This window comes from Astyanax mexicanus, chromosome 12 (assembly GCF_023375975.1).
Source record: "Astyanax mexicanus isolate ESR-SI-001 chromosome 12, AstMex3_surface, whole genome shotgun sequence".
In the NCBI taxonomy this organism is placed as follows: Eukaryota; Metazoa; Chordata; class Actinopteri; order Characiformes; family Acestrorhamphidae; genus Astyanax; species Astyanax mexicanus.
In genome coordinates this window covers 27580305-27587245 of record NC_064419.1, presented here as the reverse complement: position 1 = coordinate 27587245, position 6941 = coordinate 27580305, and positions in this window count along the sequence as shown.

Genomic DNA, 6941 nt, shown 5'->3' with positions numbered 1-6941 from the left:
TTGTCGTTTTGATTATCATATACCTTTAATGTAAAAAAAATAATAATTAAGGAAACACTTTATTTAGGCCTTAAAAAGTTTGTTGTTTACTTGTAAATGTGTCTATTTAACACTTCCATGCCACAATGTGTCACAAAATAGCAATATATAAATTGATGATGAGGTACAATCTCATTGGACAAGCTAAAAAAACACACCTGTATAAGTTGTAAGGTATTATCTTACATTACCAGAGTTCAAGTCAGGCTTGCTGGTGGATAGAGATAGATGGATGTGTGATTCCATCCGAAGTTTAAGTGTGTTTATTCAACATTTCTCGATCCACAGTGTCACATTCAGTGCAGGAGGACCCACCCAAATACTCCACAGGTCAGTATAGCATTCTTTAGCTTGCTTTGAACATGGCAAAAGTCATGTGACATGGTACTTGTTTATGTCCCATGACTTATGGCATGTCATTGTATTAGTACACGAGTGTATTAATTAGATTTAAATGGAAAACCTTTTAATTGCAGGCCTCTGGTATTATAATCATCACTATGCTGCTTTTATATCAGTCTATCTACTGCTGTGTTTAAATGTCCTACTAGTACGATATTTACTATGTGTTATTTATTATATATTGTGTGTGCTATATCATACCACAGTTAGTTCCATCCCTGCAATCAGATTGGCGAAGAGGCGATTTATGAGTGCCATTATCAGCCGATAATGCACTGTAACCAAAGCTCTCCATGTATTACTCCACCAAATACAGGTAACCTATCAAGTTGCAGCGCTTACAAACCAAATGCGATGTCATTATACACCACTGGAAGCTGCTGGATGCCATCGGCACACTGAAGAAACGCCATGTCTCCAATAGGTGATGCAGACAAAGACGCAATCCACACAATAAATAAGCCCAGCGCATTGTTACACATTATCAGCCACCAATATCAGGTTAAGAGTTGTTATTATTAAAATAAAGTTTAAGTGTATATATTTTCCAGTTATTTTAAGCTGAATGTAAATTGGCCGAAAATAGGGGATCTTAGTAATTTCGCAGGTCTTTAATTCTTTAAAAAAAAAAAACAGTTTCTTTCAAAGTCAAACGAACGCTGGACTTTAATCTACACAGATTTCTCTCCTGAAAACCATTTATTTGCGTGAGTGAAGCTCTTACGTTTATTTACAGTAAGCTTCCACAGTTTTGACTGAAACGGACGAAATAGAGGCCACCAGGATAGCCTACCAACAATGCAGCGCTAACAGCGCGCTACAAACAGAGCAGCAATGGAACTTATTTAATTCTCGTTTAATTTATTTTCTCGTCTTCTTTGATTCAAAATATTTTAATAAACAGTGATAATGGAACTGTGGTATAATTGCAATAATACACTCGAGGTTTGTGCTATAACGTGTAATATTGGCACTGCTGTGCTGTTCTACGGCACTCTGCCTGTGTGAAAATATTACACGTTATAGCACGAACCCTGAGTGTATTATTGCTTAAGTATTCTATACTTAATGACATAATATAAATCTGGCAGTTGCTTTTTATATTGTTTCAACATTTCATGATGTATGAACCAGTAGAAATGCTTCAAATTTTATTGGAATCAATGTGGAAGTCAATTTAATGTAGTCTTCTGTAACAATGCGCTTTTTGAAGTTTTTGATTGACTGTGATGATGGTAATAAATATGTTTGCATTTATTTGTTTTTATTTCATGTTGTTGTAAAAAGAATACTAACTACAATAATAACAATACTATTAATAATACAACTGAATATTATTCAGATTCCCTTTAGTTTAGCAGGTAGAGTATGTGATGCACAGTGAGGCTCAGAACTCTCGCTCTGGTCAGTGTCTGTGGTGAGTATAGTTTGTTTTCTCTGTGTTCAGGGTGGTTTATTTCAGCTGAGGTGGAAGATGGTTGTGCAAAATTGCCCCTAGGTGTGTGTGTGTGTGAGTGAACAGATGTGTGTAGTACTCTATGGTGATCTGGTGACCTGTCAACAGGGTATTCCTGGCTTGTACCCAATTAATCCTGGAACCACTACGACCCTGACCATAATGAAATGTATAAGAAGACAGATTAATGATTTACATTATTATTTTATTTCTTATTTCATTTATTTACTGGACTATTTCTACTTCTGTTGTTGTACATAAATATCACAAAGTGTAATATCTTAACTGTGAAACTGCAGGAAAACAAATAAATACATAAATATATACTTATGAATAATGTTTGATATTTTTATAATATGATTATAAATAATGAAAAATGTATAGTTATTAAAATAAATAAAAAACTAAATAATAGATAATAATAGATGTATTTTGTACCATATACGACATAATAACGCAGCAAATAACAATTCAATGTTATATAGCACATACGATATACTATTTAACACCAGATACTTTGCAGTGCATAACATATAATACTTGACACTGCATTGTACATTATAATACATAACGCATACTACATAGTACCTCACATTACATAGTACTAAATACTTAGCACTATATAATAATACATACTGCATATTAAATAATACTGCATAGCACATTAAAAAAAACATACCGCTTACTAAATAGTCCCTCATTTTACAAAATAGAATATTAAGCACTATTTAATAATACATAATGCATACTACATAATACTGCACAGTACATAATACTTCATAAAACTGCATTATATATAATACATACCACTTACTACAGAGTACCTAATTTTACAAAATAGAACATTAAGCACTATTTAATAATACATAATGCATACTACATAATACTGCACAGTACATAATACTTGAAACTGCATTATATATAATACATACCACTTACTACATTACTACATTTTACATAGTAGAATATTGAGCACTTTATAATAATACATACTGCATACTACATAGTACATCATAGCACATAATATTGAATATTAAGTACTATATTATAATACATACCGCATGCGACATTTACCTCATTTACATAATACTGAATACTAAGCACTACATATGAATATGCACCACATACTACATAATACCTCATTTTATATAATAATGAATACTGAGCACTACATAAAAATATATACCGCATACTACATACCTACGTACCTCACATTACATAATATTAACAATATTAAGCACGCTATATTAATACATAGCACATACTACATAATACTGTATATTACATAATACTTGAAACTGCATTGAACATAATAATACATACTGCTCTAATACATACAACACAGTACCTCATTTTACAAACTAGAATATTGAGCACTACATAATAATACATATAATACAATAAAACTGCATTTAACCTTATATTGAATGCTTCACACTATAAAATAATCTTTTAAAATAAACTATAAAATAAACTGCTTATTATATAATACAGATTTTAAAATATTAATACATACCGTATACTCATTATTATTATTATTATTATTATTATTATTATTATTATTATTATTATTATTATTATTATTATTATTATTATTATTATTTAAAAGGGTTTATAAGAGCAGGGGAATCACTCCTCTCACTCTGAACAGCAGCTCTTCAGGGCTCTGCTGTGTTTTGCGCTGCGTCTCTGCTGCAGATTTTCTCATCAGAGAGCGACATCTAGTGGACAGGATGTGAATTCACACCTGAACTTTCTAAACAAAGGTTTTATGAGAAGCCATGTAATCTGAAGTTTATACATAAACATAAAACTGTATCTATAAACCAAAAAAACATGGTGTGTTACTACAGTAACCGCCACACATTCCAAAAGGCTGCACTAGATCCACACGTTTTAATCAATTTTAATTATGAATAACCGAATATTGTTGTGATTAATACAAACTATTTTTTAATCGTTTGACACCACTAATTGTATTATTAACTAGTTGACTGTTTTACTGCACTTAGCTGCAGCTGTTTATAATACAAAATAATAATGCTTTAAATGCAGCCAGCAGATCACATCTGCACTTTCCCTGTCTATGGATGCATACTCTCCTGCATTGCATTTGATGATGTGAGGCTTGAGTGGAGCTGCTTGGCCATGGAAACCTATTCCATGAAGGTCTCTACTGTTCTTGAGCTGATCTGAAGCTAAGGGAGACCGGGGATGGTTTTAACATGTGGAGAGTTGTAACACCACCCATTGCACCAATCAGCAAAAAGTTACAGTGGTCAAATGACTATTCTTATGTTTACCTATTTCTTCCCCGAGCCCACATGGTGTTTGTAAAGGCTGGACACTGGTACAAATTCTATTAAAAAAAACTGATTTTGAGATAAGAATGTACATTTTTGAACCAAGACTATATTTTGTTTAGTACTTATACTATTGCAGATACAATCATTTGAACTATATTCCATTAAATTGTATTTATATTTGTCAAAATTTTATGCATTTTCCCCCTGCTAATTTTATACTACTATGCTAATACAGCTAACTAAACAATGACTGATAGGGGTGGGGTCGGTTGTAACACATCATTAAAAAGTAAAGGTGTTATGAATGGTTTACAAATAGTTTTTTAATGGTTACTAATTAAGTTGTAAATGCCTTAAAAATCATTAATAATCAGTTATAACACATAATTAGAAAGGGCAACAATATAGATGGCTGTGGGTTCACTATTTGACAAACAACAGGTCATTGTTGCACTTTCTACATATTTGTTATACTTGATTATTAATGATTTTAAGGCATTTACAACCTAATTAGTAACCATTAATAAACTAATTGTACACCATTTATAAACCCTTTATACAGGTAGTCTTATTTTAAAGTGATACCAAAAGTGTTACAACCATCTTCTTATATACAACTAAGAAAACTTTTGAAATGACTGGGCTCCGGCCGAGGGCTTCATCGGCCGCCAGGGGGAGGTCTCGAGCCCCTAATCAGACCTGATCTGATCTGACCTCCTGGGTTTGCCCCCATATAAACCCTGAGATTCAAGTCCTCAGCGCTGGATCCTTGAAGCTCATGGGAGCGAATTTACGTCGGATTTTCCACTGAGCTCCGGCTCTCTTTTCCTCCCTGCTCAGTCCACGGCAAGTGCCGTTTGCCTGCCTGTGCTTTGGAGTGACTTGGACGGCATAGCCGGCTTTCTGCTTCCCTCTCGAGTTTCCCCTCTCTCTCTCTCTCTCTCTCTCTGTAGTCTGTGGGAGCCAGAGCTCAGCGTCGCTCTGCTCCCCCTCACTCGCGCTTACTCTCTCTATCCAGTGAATGAGTGAGTGTGTGTGAGCAGCGTGAGGTTCACGGCTGCTCTCCTTTGTTTACCTTTTTGTTTGTCGACCTCGGTTGCTCGTTTTCCCCCAACGGAACCACAGCCCAGTCCACAACCACCTTATACAGTCCTCGTTCAGCCGTTTTTGTTTTCTATCTCTTCCCTGGTTTATGAGACGTAGGTCTCTGCAGCTCGGAGTACTGGTCGTGTCGAAAGGTGTGGGCGCGTCGAAAGGTAGTTGTCAGCGTGGCCGCCATTTTGGAGTCGGCAATCCTGCGCCCCCAGTAGATTAATTTACACTGAGGAAGGAGTTTAATAAAACTATATTAATCGTAACTACTCCGGTCTGCAGAGACCTATACTTGGTTTATAAGCGGCGGCCAAGCTTCTCTGGCCAGTTTTGTTAACTTTGCCTCTGCTCATGCTCAGTGCAAGTTCGTTTCCACCCTTTCTCCGGTCTCCACCCGTTTTCGGGTCTTTGTTATCCGCCCATTTTCTGTTGCCCGTTTTCAGATTTTTGTTTTCCGCCCGTTTTCGTGTTTTTGTTTTACATCTGTATTGAGGGGTTCCCGTCGAGTTTTTACCTGCTTTGTATTCTGTTGCTCTGCACTTGGGATCTACAACCTTCTGGGCTGGAGAGCTACTGCTCCCCACCCATTACCACATTTTTATTTTTATAACCTTGCCGAATGTCTATGCAGTGTAAACGAAAGACTGACAGAGATGTGTCTGCAAATGTTTAAAAAAAAGCAGATAAGGTGATAAGGTCAAGAAGAAGGGCAAGTCAGTCAGATCAGTTGCGAAGCCTCATGGGATATGCCATACACGCAGCAAATACTGCAAATCACTGCAAGTGTAGGTTACAGAAACGGCAACAAAGTTTTCTCTGAGGTGCAGGAGGAAGTGCTGGTTGACTATTTGACTCAGCAGACCTGTATTATAGACTCACTCTACGTGAGGTAGGCATATGACAGGTTAGTCACTGGAGAGCAGAGAAGAATTTAAAACTAATGTGGATGTCAGACAAATTGAAAAACTTTGTCTATGTACCCAGGTTTTCTATTCCACTTTATTTTAGATCAGAAAGTTTGCATATAAACTGGCAGAAGTATATACCTTTAAACACCCACAAACATGGGATGAGAAGCAGATGGCAGGGCCTGACTGGTTAACATTCTTTATGAATAGTATATTTGCATACACCTCAAATGTACTGAGTAACACAAAAGTAACACAATAGTTACTTTTATAGTGGAGTAACTCAGTTAGTAACTATTAACTATAACGAATTACTTTTTCAAAGTAACGTGCCCAACACTGACGGTATCCTAACTGAATTAGGTTGAATTATTGATTTTTTTATTTATTATGATATTAAAAATTACAAGAATTCTATCAGATTTGTAACAAAAGTCAATGATCCAGAATGTCATTATACTAATAATGCACTCCAAATGTCTAAATCTCAATTTATCCAGGATTAAAGTAAAATAAATGATACTGGACAGATATAATCTGTCTCTAGTAAACATATAAGGGAAATGGTAACAGTGTAAATTTTTCTTTTGCTGAAAACAGTAAAAAAAATAGTAATGTTACCCTGATGTGATAATTAAGGGAGGGTGATATGGCATGATATTTTAGAGTATAATATCGTTCACGATATTAAAAAATGTTGGCAATATTTCTGTACGATATGACATGACACACCCATAA